The sequence below is a fragment of the Phalangium opilio genome, unplaced genomic scaffold (assembly GCF_054372755.1).
Source record: "Phalangium opilio isolate 3A_F unplaced genomic scaffold, DU_Popi_V2 ptg000014l_1, whole genome shotgun sequence".
NCBI lineage: Eukaryota > Metazoa > Arthropoda > Arachnida > Opiliones > Phalangiidae > Phalangium > Phalangium opilio.
In genome coordinates, this window is record NW_028324149.1 from 581936 (window position 1) to 597934 (window position 15999).

Below are 15999 nucleotides of genomic sequence, written 5' to 3' on the forward strand. Positions count from 1 at the left end.
GGTGCTTGTAGGTACTTGTGGGTGCTTGTAGGTACTAGTGGGTGCTTGTAGGTACTAGTGGGTGCTTGTAGGTACTTGTAGGTACTTAAGGGTGCTTGTAGGTACTTGTGGGTACTTGTAGGTACTTGTGGGTGCTTGTAGGTACTTAGGGTACTTGTGGGTGCTATTAGGTGCTTGTAGGTACTTGTGGGTGCTTGTAGGTACTACAATATCTACAATTCCAAAAAATAGGAAAATATAGGAAAATTATCGAAATTATAGGAACTAATAGGAAGACATCCGAAAATAGAAAAAATTATAAAATTTAGGATATGTGGTCACCCAGCACAGGTCTATGGAATATGTTTGTGCACAGGTGTATAGATTGTTTTTGTACACAGGTCTACGTAATACTTTTTTAGCCTAAGTCTTCGGAATCTATTTGTATTATTGCATCCACTGTGCTTTGCACGTGAAAACGACGGGAAGGCAATTTGAGTTGGACTGGGCGTTGAAGCAATCAAGATTAATACTTCTATAAAAGAAGGTTAGGGCCTTGTTAGTTCAAACGCGGTAACTAATAAACGAGCAACACCACAAGACTTAAATGGAGCGCCTGCTTTTCAGTATAAGTTTTAAAATACTAGTTTCTAAACAGTTTTAACTCATATTAAGACTGAAGTGACAGATATTAATAAAAAGTGTCTTTGTACACAAAGACGCAAAAAAGTAAGAGATAAGTGTAGAAAATTAATTGTTTGAAGTAACAGATATTCAAATTTTCATTTTTGAAGACGTGATTATAAAACATCAATTATTTTAAAAAATTTCTTATCTTAGTTTTTTATTTTGCACACGACATCATAGATGGCGTTTGCAAAATATTTCTCTATACGGAAAATTTGACGAGGGAGAAGCCACTCTGTAATAAAGTCTTTCTGAGAGTGTAAGATGGGAAGCGTATTACGCCGTTTAACGCGGAAATACACTCGGGATTACTTTTTAGAGTTTTTATTTCAATATTAGAACGGATTAAAGGCATATCTCCCGAATTTACGGCATTAAAACCACCAAAAAGGTAATACCCGGGGAATACGCCATTGGCTGATCCCTCGGACGGCGTGCGTTTCTCGTTGACGAGGGGAAAGCCGCTCCGTAATAAAGTCTTTCTGAGGGTGTACGATGGGAAGCATATTACGCTAGTTGCCTGATCCCTCGAATGCCGAGCGCGGCGTGCTCCCGAGCGCGACGTGTCGGTTAGTAACCTCGTATTTTAAGCTTAAGATGATACTGAGAATAAATAAGGGAAGATTGGCGCGGCTCTAGAGACCGCGCGCGTTATCCGGGGTATCGTAAATTATGTACGTAGAAAACCTCATATTTTTAGCTTAAGATGATACTGAGAATAAACGAAGGATAGATCTCTGGTCTAAACGCGCCAGATTTTACGGTAGACGGTATAGTCTGGAGGATAACTGTCGATTTTCAACCAAATCGTGCACTTTTTCAAGAAAGCATGAAACTTGGTATAAAGTTAGTTTGAAGTATATGAAGTCAATTAAAGATTGGAGGCATTCCGTATCTCTGTTGTGACAGCCGTGACAAGCCGTCAAAGCGGCCGTGAAAGTGTAAACTCACCTAACATCATTTTAGGTAGCACCCCTCGAGATACGCCGCCTTCGAGCTATAGAGAAAATGTAGGGGTCGTGTATAAAGCGAAAATCTCTCCGAATCGTAGGAGCTCAGTTAAGAATGAAAGAAATTTTCAATAAAAAATCAAACCACGCGCTACAAAATGAAAAAAATTATTTAATTCTTAACTGCTATTTAGTTCAGTGTACTTTTTCATAGCAGTAAACACAATAGAACAAAAGTTACTTCCAATAAAAAACCCCCCTTATACATGAAAGCCAGTATGAAGTCTTATCTAAGAGAGCTACCGCTCTCTTAGAATTATTGAACATTTTAAAGTAACAATTTCGCAACATAATTAAAGTCATAATTTTGCAACATAATTAATAAAGTCATAATTTTGCAACATAATTAATAAAGTCATAATTTTGCAACATAATTAATAAAGTCATAATTTCGCAACATAATTAATAAAGTCATAATTTCGCAACATAATTAGAGTCGTGATTTCGCAACATTTAAGAATAAACAACTGTCAACATTTTTAAGTAATAATTTGAGAACATTTTAATTATTCTTCACATTTTAAAGATTGAAAAATATTTTTATGGTACAGGCTACAGGCACTCAGTTAGAAATTCGGTATCCCAACACTGCTAATTCACGCTTGTTAAGTTGTAAAGATCTGAAACTTCATGGTAAATTTTCGTATTGTGGTGATAGAATGGATGTTTTTCTGGGTTTTTTAGGGTTTTTTCGGTTATTTACGGGGGTTTAGTGATCTTTACATGACAAAAAATATCAGGACTTCATATCATAGTTGTTTAGTGCAGAGCGTGGTTCACTATGAAGTTACCGGAATTTTTCTTTTATAAAATTAGATTTTAGTTCCCGTCATAAAGATCGCTTATGGTAGTTTTATCCAAGTTAAATTATACTTCGGCTTAATTATGAACAAGTTCGTGTTAGTGAAAGACGATTCTCTAAATTTAAAAGGAAACGAAGAAACCGAGATAAACTGGGAAATATGCTTTTTATGTCAAAAAAATACCACTGAAAAACTGACTTGCCCGGGAAATTATGAAAATAGATTTAAAGCAGTTGGCTATAGAACAATTTCCGAAAACCTGCTAGCGTTTAGAGGTGTCTGCGATTTAGATATAAGTAGTTCAATTGACCTGGGAGATGGGTTGGAACAGACATTAATATCTAAGAGAGCTAAATTCCATAAATCATGCAGTCTTCGTTTCAACAAAACTGAACTACGAAGAGCTGAAAAACGGAAAAGTAACGCAACATTTTCGGAAACTACCGTATTTACAAGGCGCCATTTAGCAAAAATACCAAGGTTCAGCGTTCCGATGTGCTTTTTCTGCGACAAGCCCGAATCTCGGGGAAAATCTTTACATGAAGTGACAACTTTTGAACTTGACCGAAAAGTAAGATATTGCGCATTAACTTTAGAAGATCAGTCACTAATCGCAAAACTAAGCGATGGGGACATGATCGCCACTGAAGCAAAATACCACAAGGATTGTCTATCAAATCTATATAATCGGGAAAAAAAGAAATCCAAATTAATTCAACAAGATAGTTCTGACCCATCCCACAAAACGGCTATTGCTGAACTATTTTCTTACATTCAAACAACCCTCGAAGACGCGATGTCGAACCAACGGACAGTTTTCATGTTAAGTAAACTGAAGAAACTAATTGATGCTCGGGTTAGACAATTAGGTGGGAGCTCAGACATTCATTCAACGAGGCTGAAAAACCAAATCCTTAGCTTTTTTCCCGGACTTGAAGCCCACCGAGATGGTAGAGAAATTTTACTATCCTCTAATGAAAACATTGGGAAGTCGCTAAAATCGGCCTGTATTCTTGACAATGAAAATGAGACTATAATCTTATCACGCGCCGCAAGCATTGTAAGAAAAGATATTTTTAAACACTCAACCACGCCATTCCAAGGAGAATTTGCCGTAAATTGTCAATCCAAGTCTGTACCAAATTCAGTTACAACACTTATCACCATGATTCTCCGTGGATCTAACATAGAGACTCAAGCCAACTATTTTTCGCAATCATGTCTTTCAATATCACAATTAATTGTCTTCAACACGTGTTCGAGCCGCAGAAGTTCACCGACCACATCGAATATTTTAAGACACAGTGAACAAAATGAAACTCCTCTTCCACTTTTCCTGGGCACAATGATTCATTCAAAAACCAGATCTAAAGATGTCGTAGATACTCTCTACAGATTAGGACTTTCCGTTTCCTATGATCGTGTTCTCGGGTGCTCCGCTGATCTTGGAAACTTAGCTGTGAGACATTATAAAAACATTGGGACCGTATGTCCTCAATCCTTAAACATTGGAGTTTTTACAACCTCGGCCGTTGATAATATTGACCACAATCCCACTGCTACTAGCACCCTAACATCATTTCACGGAACCGGCATCTCCCTTTTTCAACACCCTGAACATGGAAATGTTGGCACAGAACAAATTCGTTTGCCTTATGAAAGAAGAGGGAAAAGAATTGACCCTCTACCAATGATTTACACGGATGTACCGCCAATTTCCGCTATTAAAAAAACCCCGGCCATTCCAATTATTCCCGACCTAGCTGGCAAATTTAACACCAACATTCATTTGGTCAACAAAACGCTGGAAGAAGAAATAAAATGGTGTGAACACGTTGCAAGAGCAATTGACGAGAGCCAACAGACCCATATTCACGTCTCATGGGCAGCATATCATACAAATAAAAGACCAACTCTAGACCACTCTAAACACCCTGTGGCAAAGACGGCTATACTACCTTTGTTTCAAGACGATTCAAAATCAGTAGCAATGATACGCCATACAATGAATTTGGTAAAACAAGCGACGGAAATTTTGAACCCAGGTCAGGTGCCAGTCATTGCTTGTGACCAGCCACTTTTCAAATTAGCCAAAGAAATACAGTGGCGATGGCCTGAAGAATATGGAGAAGACTCATTTGTCGTCATGCTTGGTGGCCTTCATATAAAAATGACTTTACTTAAAGCTCTTGGTGATCTTTTGAGCGGAAGTGGGTGGACATCAGCGCTCGAACAAGCAAATATTTCTTCAGCTGGAACAGCTCAGTCTTTCTTAAAAGCATCTCACGTGAAGAAAACCTGCCGAGCACACCAGATCACCGCTTGCGCTCTTTACAAGCTTAGAAATGAGGCGTTCAAAAACGCCGGAGTCGGGTGCTCATTTGAAGAGTGGTGCATTCGTCGAGAGGATGCTAGTCCACAGTTTAATTTCTGGCAGCTTATTTTGAAAAGCGAGCTTGGATTTCTAGCATGGGATAGAGCTGTCCACGAGGGTGACTTCCTTCTCTACATTGAGACACTAAAAGAAATTCAATGGCTCTTTCACGCTCTCGATCATCCGAATTATGCTAGGGTTGTTTCCATTCACTTGAGAGATATGGTTTCACTTCGAGATAGGCATCCAAAATTATTTGATGAGTTTTGCAAGGGAAAATTCACAGTTAACAAAACAGGGAGGCCATTTTCAAGTATGCCACTGGACGAGGCGCATGAGCAGAATAACGCGTCCATCAAGGGCGAAGGAGGAGCCATCGGGCTTACAGAAAAGCCCGAATCACTGTTGAGGTGGATGGTAGCTGGGCCAGAAATTTGTCGATTAGTTGAACAATTTCTTAATATCATTGAAACTGGAAGCAGTTCGTATAACGCTCACCATCACGAGGATACTAGAAGTTTTCAGAGGAAATTTTTGGAACGCGTAAAGTCACTGGTTTCCGTCATGGATGAATTCGGAAATCCTTTTTCTGATTACAGTGAAGAGTTACTTGTTTTAGATTCAAGACAAATTTTGGACAAAAGAACGGCGATTTCTCTCAAAAACATAAAAGAAGTTGGGCAATCACTATCCAAGGAACTATTTCAAAGACGTCTTGTAGAATGCACTACAGAAATAAATGACGTTTTGAAGAAAAACAAATTCCCACTTTTCTGCAGACCTCCAGATAAAGAGAAGTCAAAGAATCAACTTCAACTGTCTGCTGTAAAGAGCGACCGAAATTTATTTTCAAGGCTTTATATAGCGTCCCAAATACGATCGGGCGATTTAGACACGTTTTTCCAACACGAAAACCAAGCTTTTCCGTCCTCGTTATCTATTAACGGCATGATGAGATTCGGTAACAAAAGCGATTTACTTTCTTGCATTGAAGGCGTTTTAACAGATGAACGTGAGACGTATTCAACACATGAACCAGACATGGTTATTATTGATGGTGCGGCAATCGTGAATATGATAAAGCCAGGAAGGGCACGAACGTTTTCCGACTATGCTGTGGTCTTTTCCAAATACATAGCTGCGCAGTTCACTGGCTGCATACGTCGCGTAGATGTGGTATTCGATGTATACATTGATGGTAGTCTTAAAGCAGCCACAAGAAAAAGGCGCGGAAACAGTATGAGGATACGAGTCGAAGAACGCAAAGACTTGCCAAAAAATTGGCAAGCGTTTCTAAGGGAAGATGAAAACAAAAAAGAACTATTTAGCTTCTTGAGTACTCAGGCGCTCGGATCTCAGTATCCCGGAGCTGTTTACATTACGAAAGGCCATGAGGTTCTTTGTTCCGCCCAAGCTAATCTAGAATCGATTTCACCCTGCACTCATGAAGAAGCGGACACCAGGATGTTCCTACACGCGTTACACGGCGCAAATCAGGGATTTAAATCAATTCTGATTAGGACTGTTGACACAGATGTCGTGGCTCTCGGTATAAGTCTTTCAAATAAGATTTGTTGCGATCGTTTGGTAGTCGCATTCGGAACAGGCAAAGACTTCCGTCTCATAGATGCAACTAGCATAGCATTAAAATTGGGTGAAGACAAGTGCGCAGCTTTACCGTCTTTCCACGCGCTGACTGGATGCGATACAACCTCGTGTTTTAATGGTAAAGGGAAGAAAACAGCTTGGTCTACGTGGAAAGCGTTCGATGAAGTAACTCGAGCATTAAAAATATTAGGATCGTGCCCATCTAACTCCTCTATTCGTGAAATTCTACCTGTCATTGAGAGATTTGTGGTGCTAATGTACGACAGATGCAGTTCTGACGAGACGGTAAATAAAGCTAGACAAAGTCTTTTTTCTCATAAAAACCGTGACATCGAACTAATCCCACCAACTGAAGACGCACTGTTGCAACATTTATTACGCGTAGCTTACCAAGCGGGCCATATTTGGGGGCAGGCACTTATCAAAAAGCCAAATTTACCGGACCCATCTAGCTTCGGATGGAACAAAATAAAAAGCTTAAATGGGTTATTTGAGTATGAACCTTGTTGGATGACCTTGCCGCCAGCAGGCGATGTGTGCAGAGAAATTATTAAGTGCGGTTGCGTCAAAGGCTGTCGTGGTAATTGTAAATGTCAGAAAGCGAATCTACCGTGCACTGCGCTTTGTAAATGTGGAGGGTGCCTAGAGATGTGAAGCGCTAATAATTGAAAGAGCTAAAGACTTCGCTATCTTTAAACATAATTTGTTTATAAATTTTGGATATTACATTTAAACCATAGAGGGTTTTACACATGAATGATTAAAAAAATGGTTTACAACTCTAATAATATTTATGGTTAAATATTTTTATTAATAATAGTAACAGGTGTTACTAGAGTTGTGCTTATGCGAAATTATGCCTTTAATTATGTTGCCAAATTGTTATTTTAAAATGTTCAGTAATAGCAGTTAAGAATTAAATTATTTTTTTGATTTTGTAGCGCGTGGTTTGATTTTTTATTGAAAATTTCTTTCATTCTTAACTGAGCTCCTACGATTCGGAGAGATTTTCGCTTTATACACGACCCCTACATTTTCTCTATAGCTCGAAGGCGGCGTATCTCGAGGGGTGCTACCTAAAATGATGTTAGGTGAGTTTACACTTTCACGGCCGCTTTGACGGCTTGTCACGGCTGTCACAACAGAGATACGGAATGCCTCCAATCTTTAATTGACTTCATATACTTCAAACTAACTTTATACCAAGTTTCATGCTTTCTTGAAAAAGTGCACGATTATTTCAGCTATCCTCCAGACTAGTAGAGTAGACCGGGAGTCCTATATTGCGTACGCGGGAATCTTGCGGACTGCCGACGGCAATGTTTAAGCCTTTGCTTAACTGAATTTTATTTTATCAAGCTAAATATAATTTTTGTGATCTACTGTCTTGTGACACTTCAAGTTCCGATTTAATGTTATAAACAGATTCCCGATTAGTAAAATCAATTGTCGGTAAGTGTATACAAATGGCCAATTGATTTAAGTTCCTATATAGAAACTAGTTCAAATAAAACGAAAATTATCAAATCTTAACTGAATTTCCTACTTAGATTTAAATATCAATTTTTCAAGCTAAGTATAATTTTTGTATACACTGCGACTAATTGTATTATTTACTAAACATTATGATTAATGTTTAGAGCTCGGCATTATCTATCCATTATCCACAAATTGGTGGATAACCGATTATTTATAAACAAAGTTGTGGATTATAATACGATTTAGCATGAGTTATGTGGATAATTTTCGAGTATGGATGAAGATAAAATAACTTGGATAATGGATAGATAATGCCGGGCTCTAAACATTGTGATTAATGTAACATTAGTAAATAAATCATTAATAATGATTTATTTACTAAACATTGTTATTAAGGCTTTAGAGCCGAACATAAAATCTTAACTGAATCTCCTACTTAGATTTAAATATCAATTTTTCAAGCTAAGTATAAGCCCTGAAAATTTAATGACAAGTGTGTTACAATCGATTATATCCAAAAATGGTTAAAAATGTTCATAATTAATTAGTTTTATAAATTATGCAATGAAAGAGGAAGTGACGTACATTTGGGTAAATGTTTCGCGGGAGATTCAAATGTCGATTTGGGTTAAAGAAATAAGAGAATAATTTGAGATGGTGAAATGTTTGGCGGGAGATTCAAATGTCGATTTGGATTTGGGTTATAGCGTGGGTCCTCGCGGAGCGCTCCCATGGAGGAATAAAACTAGGAGATCCGATTCTTCAAAAACAGTCTTTAACGAAGCTGGAAACTACTATTACCATTTTTATTGCTCCTTGGGAGCGCTCCGCGAGGACCCAAAGGAAAACGCTATTAAAGAATAGGGTTTTAAGCTCTCTCTCCTTATGGAACCAACCCTAATGTTTACATTTGGATTTGGGTATTTAATCATTAAAATTTTTAGAGAATAGTGCCCCTGGATACATTTTAAGTTTTCTGCTTATTTCCGCTCTCGCGAATTTCCAGGAGGCTCAAAGTATTTCAGTTATTTCCGCCCCAATTCAACCTTTTCTAGCCGTGATTTATTTCGTCGGTTTTATTTTAAGCAGGGACGGAAATAAGATAACTTTGAGACACTTATAGGGGTCACTGCCTCACTGGACCAATGTCCTATAAATTGATTGGGTGTGCAAAATGTTCTGGTTGCTGGACCAGCTTGTTTCACAAAAATTTCAGAGAAACTACCTTGATACTACTGTTTATTTTCTTGAAACATTTGCTTCGAGAAAGTTCCAATACTCGGATATCTGAAAAATAGAGCTAAAAGAATTTATTTTTTTATTTTAAAATTGAAAATATTGCGAACCGAAAATTACATTCGCCCTTTGACTGTGATGTAGTTATTAGAGTCAAAAGGATATGTAGCTTGATCGTGATCTTTTGAGAAAGATACAACACGTCAATTTTTGAAAACTCGAAAACTTTAAAATTAACGAACACGTTTTGTTAAGTTTTCATGCTTATTTTATTTTGTCTGCTATGAACGATTTTCTGTCCATTTTATTCTCCTTATAGGCCCGAATACTCAAACTATCTCGAAATTTAAAAAAAAAAATAAAATGCATACGTTTTCTATTTTTAAAATGATGCACATGTTTAAGGATAAAATTTATTACTTAAAGAATTTTTGGTGAAAAAAACTAAGATAAGAAATTTTTTAAAATAATTGATGTTTTATAATCACGTCTTCAAAAATGAAAATTTGAATATCTGTTACTTCAAACAATTAATTTTCTACACTTATCTCTTACTTTTTTGCGTCTTTGTGTACAAAGACACTTTTTATTAATCTATATATAGCTCCGATAGCCATACCGGTTTAGAGATTCTTTTTTTTTCTATCTTTTCCTCACTCATAGGGTCCAGGAGTATCATATGTATATAGTTGGGCTAGATTCTAGGTTAGCTTTAACCCTTTGAAACTATCCCACATAAAATCATAAGTAGCTAATCGTAAGTCAGTCTACAAGTAGCTATAAAACACAAGGCAATAAAATTCAAAATTTGGTTGCAAACAAATATAAAAAAAATGGAAAATCTTTCTTATATATTTCATATGTTTTGAGTTTAATTATCTATTGCGGTTTAATAAAGGTAGAATTCATAAACGTCAGACGCAACGCAATTTAGTACAGAAAAAGGTAGGGCAGTTGTAGGCGCAAGTTCTATCGGTTATAGGTAAGTGAAAATCACATAAATAAAGCTAGATGTTGTGGTTGGTTGTTAGTGTTAAGCATTTCAGACTTATATTCATACACTTATGATATACATAACGCGGCCTATCGCAACCAAGAGTTAAAGAGAAGTGCGTATCGTAAAGGTACCCATGAAATGAAACCCGCAAAACGCGCCATCCGAGAGAAGGTTGTAAAGAGATTGAGAGAAGTTACGCTTTAAGCCTTGGTTGCTAAACGCAACGATAGTTTCCCTGGGGAATTTTTTTTTTCCTTCAAGAATTCCAATGAGATGAAAAGACCCAGAAGATGTTAGAATGATCCTGTTTATTATCAAGCTTCTTTACGACAGAACACTACATTTCTGTTCTTGTAACTGAAGACCTAAACACGTGACCTAAAACATTACATTTCATCCATGACCGATATTAAAATTATTTCAAATACTGCTTAGATAATAAAGCATTTTAATGACGTAACTCTGACGAATACGCAGATCTGATTACAGGCTACAAAATGGTGCAAATTTGATCAAAATCGGATGATAATGAAGAAAGATACGAGTGATGTTGGTCCCATAGAATTAGCAAGGCGCCTAGTTAGTAGCTTCACCCTGAGCATTGGTGTGCGACAGTGTAAACATTTCTACAGGGGCCATAGGAGTGGTATATCTCGCGACGGATAAAGAAGACGTGAGTTGGAACGCCAACATTTTACAGTGTCTCGCGAGGGATTTATCACAGTTAACTACCAATGGTAGGAAACCGGTCTGCGTCTTAGGCGATTTCAACGCCCATATTCCGGAGCTAGATGGTCGTGATAATCAGACGGGTCGCAAATTCGTGTCATGGGCTATGGATCAAGATCTCACGATTCTAAACACACTCAGTGAAGTGTGCGTGGGCAGATTCACTTGGTCGGCTCGGGGGCTGGCTACCACCATTGACTATGCACTGGGAAATGATCAGTTCCTACGAATTCTGTCGCGCATGGATATTGATGAGGACGGTTTTTTGAGCCTGGGCAGTGACCATAACGCGATCACGCTGTCTTTAGACATCTCGGGTCGACGTCGTGAATCGGTGGTTCCGGCGCGTTCGCGACCGCGTTGGCGGACAGATGTTCCTGCCAAAATGGAGTCCTATCAAAGAACGGTCAACGAAGCTTTGAGTGACACGACGTCTATAACGCTGGAAGAGTTCCAATCTATCGTGGTTTCCGCGGCTTCTAACACGTTAGGACAGTCGTCGGGGAAAAGTACGCGAGGCCCACAGAAGCGCTGGTTCGACCATGACGTTAAAATGGCTATCCAACAACGCAAAAAGGCAAATCGTAGTTATCGTAAAGCCGCGAGGGAAGGCCGCCGTCACTCGAGTACAGTTTCGCCGGAGTACATCCAGGAGCTTTGGAACTCCTTTTGTGCCCGTAAACGTGAAGTCGCGCAGCTTGTAGCAAGCAAGATTAGAGAAGTAAATCGGGCCATGGAACAGGATATTTTATCTGATAAACGTTTGGCTGGTAAAAAGTTTTGGCGATTATTTAACCCGCCACACCCATCTCAGACCCTGGCGTCAGTAAAGGCGGAGGATGGTTTTAATCTTATATCAGGTCCAGAGGCTATTAGATTACGAGTCTCGGAATTCTACCAGGCCGAGGAAGAAGCTTTCATAAAATGTCACGCGTTCCTTCCCGGGCTGCAAGGCGGTGTAGAGATGCAGTATGACGACTCTCTCCACGATGATATTCTTCCCCATGAGCTTGATACAGTTCTCAACGCTCTCCCCACGGGAAAGGCGGCGGGGCCTGACTCTATTTCGTATGACCTCATAAAATCCCTGAACGGGTGCTCGCGTCGGGTATTGTGCGAACTATTTAATGGAGTCCTACAAAATTCGACTGTCCCAGAGACGTGGGGCCTCACGGAAATAAAATTGTTGTACAAAGGTGGAGGGAAGGACATTGAAAATCTGAGTTCGTTCCGGCCAATTGCCTTATCACAGTGCGTCTCTAAGGTATTTGTGGCAATTCTAAAAACACGCTTGGAACATTTTGTTGAGACCAATAATATCTTAGGGGAGCTACAGAACGGGTTCAGGCGGGATAGGCGAGGGGCTGATAGTCTCTTTATAGTATACCAGTTGTTGGACATTGCTCGAATTGAACAACGTTCAGCGTTATTCGCTTTTCTGGACCTACGAAAGGCTTACGATAGCGTCTGTAGGACTCGGTTGTGGGCGTTACTGGTGACCCTAGGCATTCCAGGTCATTTTGTTACTCTCTTGGCTAGGCTTTATGAGGATGTAAAGTACCGGTATTGGTTTGGGGATGTGGTAACAGATTTCGTGTCCAGTGGGGTGGGTTTAAAACAGGGGTGTCCCCTGTCTCCTCTCCTCTTTGCACTATATTTGGAACCTCTCGACAGGGCCCTAAGGGCTTCCAACCTCGGTTTTACGCTTAGGTACCCTGGCGGCGCGACGCGGGAATCTCGGGTAGTGGGTGGATTTTTTGCGGATGATATTTTTGTTGTTGCTGAATCGCGGGTAGGGCTGCAAGCCATTTTGGATATTTGTGGGTCCTACGCAGCGGAATATGGGTTGGCTTTTAGCCCAGATAAATGTGTAGTCCTCGAAAATAGTTTGCCTTTTGAGAGGGGGTCCGATCCTGTTTTCCTGCAAGGTTGCGTATTAGCAGAAGTGACTGAGGTAACCTACCTAGGTGTAAAGGTATCGAATAGGGGGAAGTTTTTGGAACCGCAGGAAAGTATTGTGATGGCTAAGGCCAACCGTCTGGCTGGTGCCATAAAGCACAAGGGGTACCACTCGTACAATAAGTACAATGTTATGAGGACACTATGGAAGGCTGTCGCGGTTCCGGCGTTAACCTACGCGAATGAGGTTATGTGTTTCTCGTCTAATACGAGTCGTCGTCTTAATCAGGCTCAATTTACCGTGGGTAAGGCCGCGTTGGGGGGTAACTTTATTACATCGTATGCCGCTGTCAAGGGTGAAATGGCCTGGTCTGCCTTCGAGGAGAGGGAGGCTAAAAGTAAGCTCCGCTATCTGGGTCGGTTATTGTTTATGGACGACATGCGCATTGCACAGCGGGTTTTTTGCTATATTCGAGCAATGCCCAGGAAAACTACCTGGCTAAAGCGCGTTGAGTTTTTTCACGAAAACTATGGTGCCGGAGTGTCCCGGAGCGCGGTTCAATCGTTACATGAGTGGTATGCCAAGGTAGATAAGGCTGTTGCTGAGTATTCTCAAGCACAATGGCGGAGGGATGTTGCTGACCATCCGAGTCTGAACCTGTATTCGTTAAAGGAAACACCGGGCATAGAACCTTTCTATGATAATTCCCTTGCTAGTGGGATGTTTTTCCTGGCCCGGACGGGGGCGTTAGCAACATCCGCTCGTCTTTCCCACATTTTTGATAAGGAGGTGGCCGGCTGTCCTCTCTGTGGGGAGGTCTTAGAGGACATCGAGCATGTAGTGCTGTTTTGTCCGGCCCTGGCACAAGCAAGAGCCCCGTACCTGAGGTTTGGGCCCATTACCCTGGCGGATAGCCTATCTCTCGGGGATAGGTCAAATATGGAAGTCATAACTATCACAAAAAGTATTTTAGCCAATTGGGCGAAATTGCGCCTTCTCTGCCCCATGCCCTATTAAAGGATTGAATCATATGTCGATCAGCTGTCATTGTACATAATTGTAAATAGTTTTCTTGTTGACTTTGTAACGTGTAAATATTAATTTAGTGTTTTTTTTATTGTACGACATTTAATGCTTTGTTTTAGTTTTTTTTATTTTCGGACCTGTGAACCCACGTTAGAGGGTTCCTCCCTGTTCCAAAAGGGATTTGTAATCAAAAGGGTCAATAAACCATTCATTCATTCATAGGAATAACATGGAGCGAATTCCCCCTTGATGTCGGCTTTATAAATAATAATTAAAATTTAGTGGTTTTAAAAAACTATAAAAGTACAGCTCATTAAAACTAATTAAATTTATTACTTCAAACTAATAAATTAATTACGTCTTTTACTATCATAAATTTCTCTAAACGCAGAAGCACATAATCACGTTCACAAGAAATTTCTCATAAACTGTCTTTCTTAATAAGAGAATATTATAAATCAAATCTTTCAACTTATCTTCATTCGTTTAATGTCAAGCAAGGCTTAACTAATTCCCAACAGATATTAAGGTTTCGGAGAAAAACCTCTTATTGAGATATTAAGCGAAAGATTCGAGTCAAATAAAGCGGAGTAAAACAAAAATGATTAGGGATAAACTGCATGGCATTGTATATACTACAGTCGGAGACTCGATTTTCGGGTCATTGGGGGAAAAAGGACGAGGGTACAGTTTTATTCCATTTGAGCCTTGAAAAGAGCGGCGGTAGAATACGCCGAGTTAATAGTAGCCCGCGTTTGTTTCTCAGGCCTAAGCGATAACACTATAGTGGCATTCCAAAGAAGCCGAAGAAAAATTCTTCAAGGAGACGACTAAAATCGAGGAGAAGGACGTGGACAACATATTTCACGTAAGGACTACCAACTTCACGATGTACAGCTATATTATTTTGAGCCCTTGGTGTGGTTCAATTCTTAATTATAACTTGGTAAGTCTCTAAAGTCTAAACTGACGAATGTGGTTATAAAGTAATTTTGTTTATCAGATTTAAAATTCAATTTGAAAACGAAATTCGTTTGTCGATATTCAAAACCTTAGTCTTCATCGTGGACATTGTATTGGAACCCTTTTGTGTCTCTACGATCCCTAACCCAATTATGTCTGTGATCTTTGTCCCCAATCTCCCCTGACCCCATTATGATCTTTTGTCCCCAATCACTATACAATCCTCATCCCTAATCCTTAAACGATCCCTATCCCCAATCTTTATACAATCTCAAACCCCATCCTATAATACAACCACCGCTCCTGAGCTATTTCAGAGATGATTTTACACTGTGCCTGTTAGTCCCAATTGATAGTTAATTTGTCTAACTGTATGCAAGGAATAGCTAGATAGCCTGGAGCGGTAATTTCGCTAGTATACTAGAATGAATAGAGAGGAAGAAGAAGAAGAACTTTTCATTTGTTTTATCCGCGAGATTGATTTCCCTTGGTGCAGGGCCCGTGTATGGTGACAGCGCTTAAGCAATACTCTTTCTTCACTTGAGAATCTTTAACAACGGTTTCCGGGGGATAAAAATGCCACCGCTAAGGCATTCATACCCCCCCTCGCTTACTATTCTCTTTTCTTAAATCCCCCCCCCCCCCGCCGCTAAGACGTACTCCTTTAACAAATCCACCATCCATACCCCAACACGACTTACAATCCTAAGCGAAAAGGCCGCGTTGCGGCTGGCTCAAGTAATTCTGGCCGGTTGTTTCTCTAAAGTACTTATAAGTAAATATCGCTGCATTTTTCCAATGGAATGGGTTAGAACGGAGCTATATCGGAATTTGAATAAGATAACCATTAATAATCTAATAAAATACGGATCGGAAGCCCGTGTGCCAATAAAGATTGAGAGATAAAGTTAAGCACAGAAAGGGTGGATTTTCCAAGACCAAGAATGGATTGATTCTAAAATGTTAAATGGTTCCAGCATCGAACACTCTCCTATACCTTTTCAAGCTACTGGAGTTGAACTTTAGCTTAAGAACTACAATTTGTTTAATGGGACCACAGAAAAGATGGGGATATAACGCTTGAATTAACTATAGGGCCTTGACAAAAAATCATTAATTAAAATATACCCTAAGTATATTAAAAATCGTCTATAACACAGGTTGCTTTCTATTCCATTAAACAAAACGAAGGCACTAATTGCTTCCGC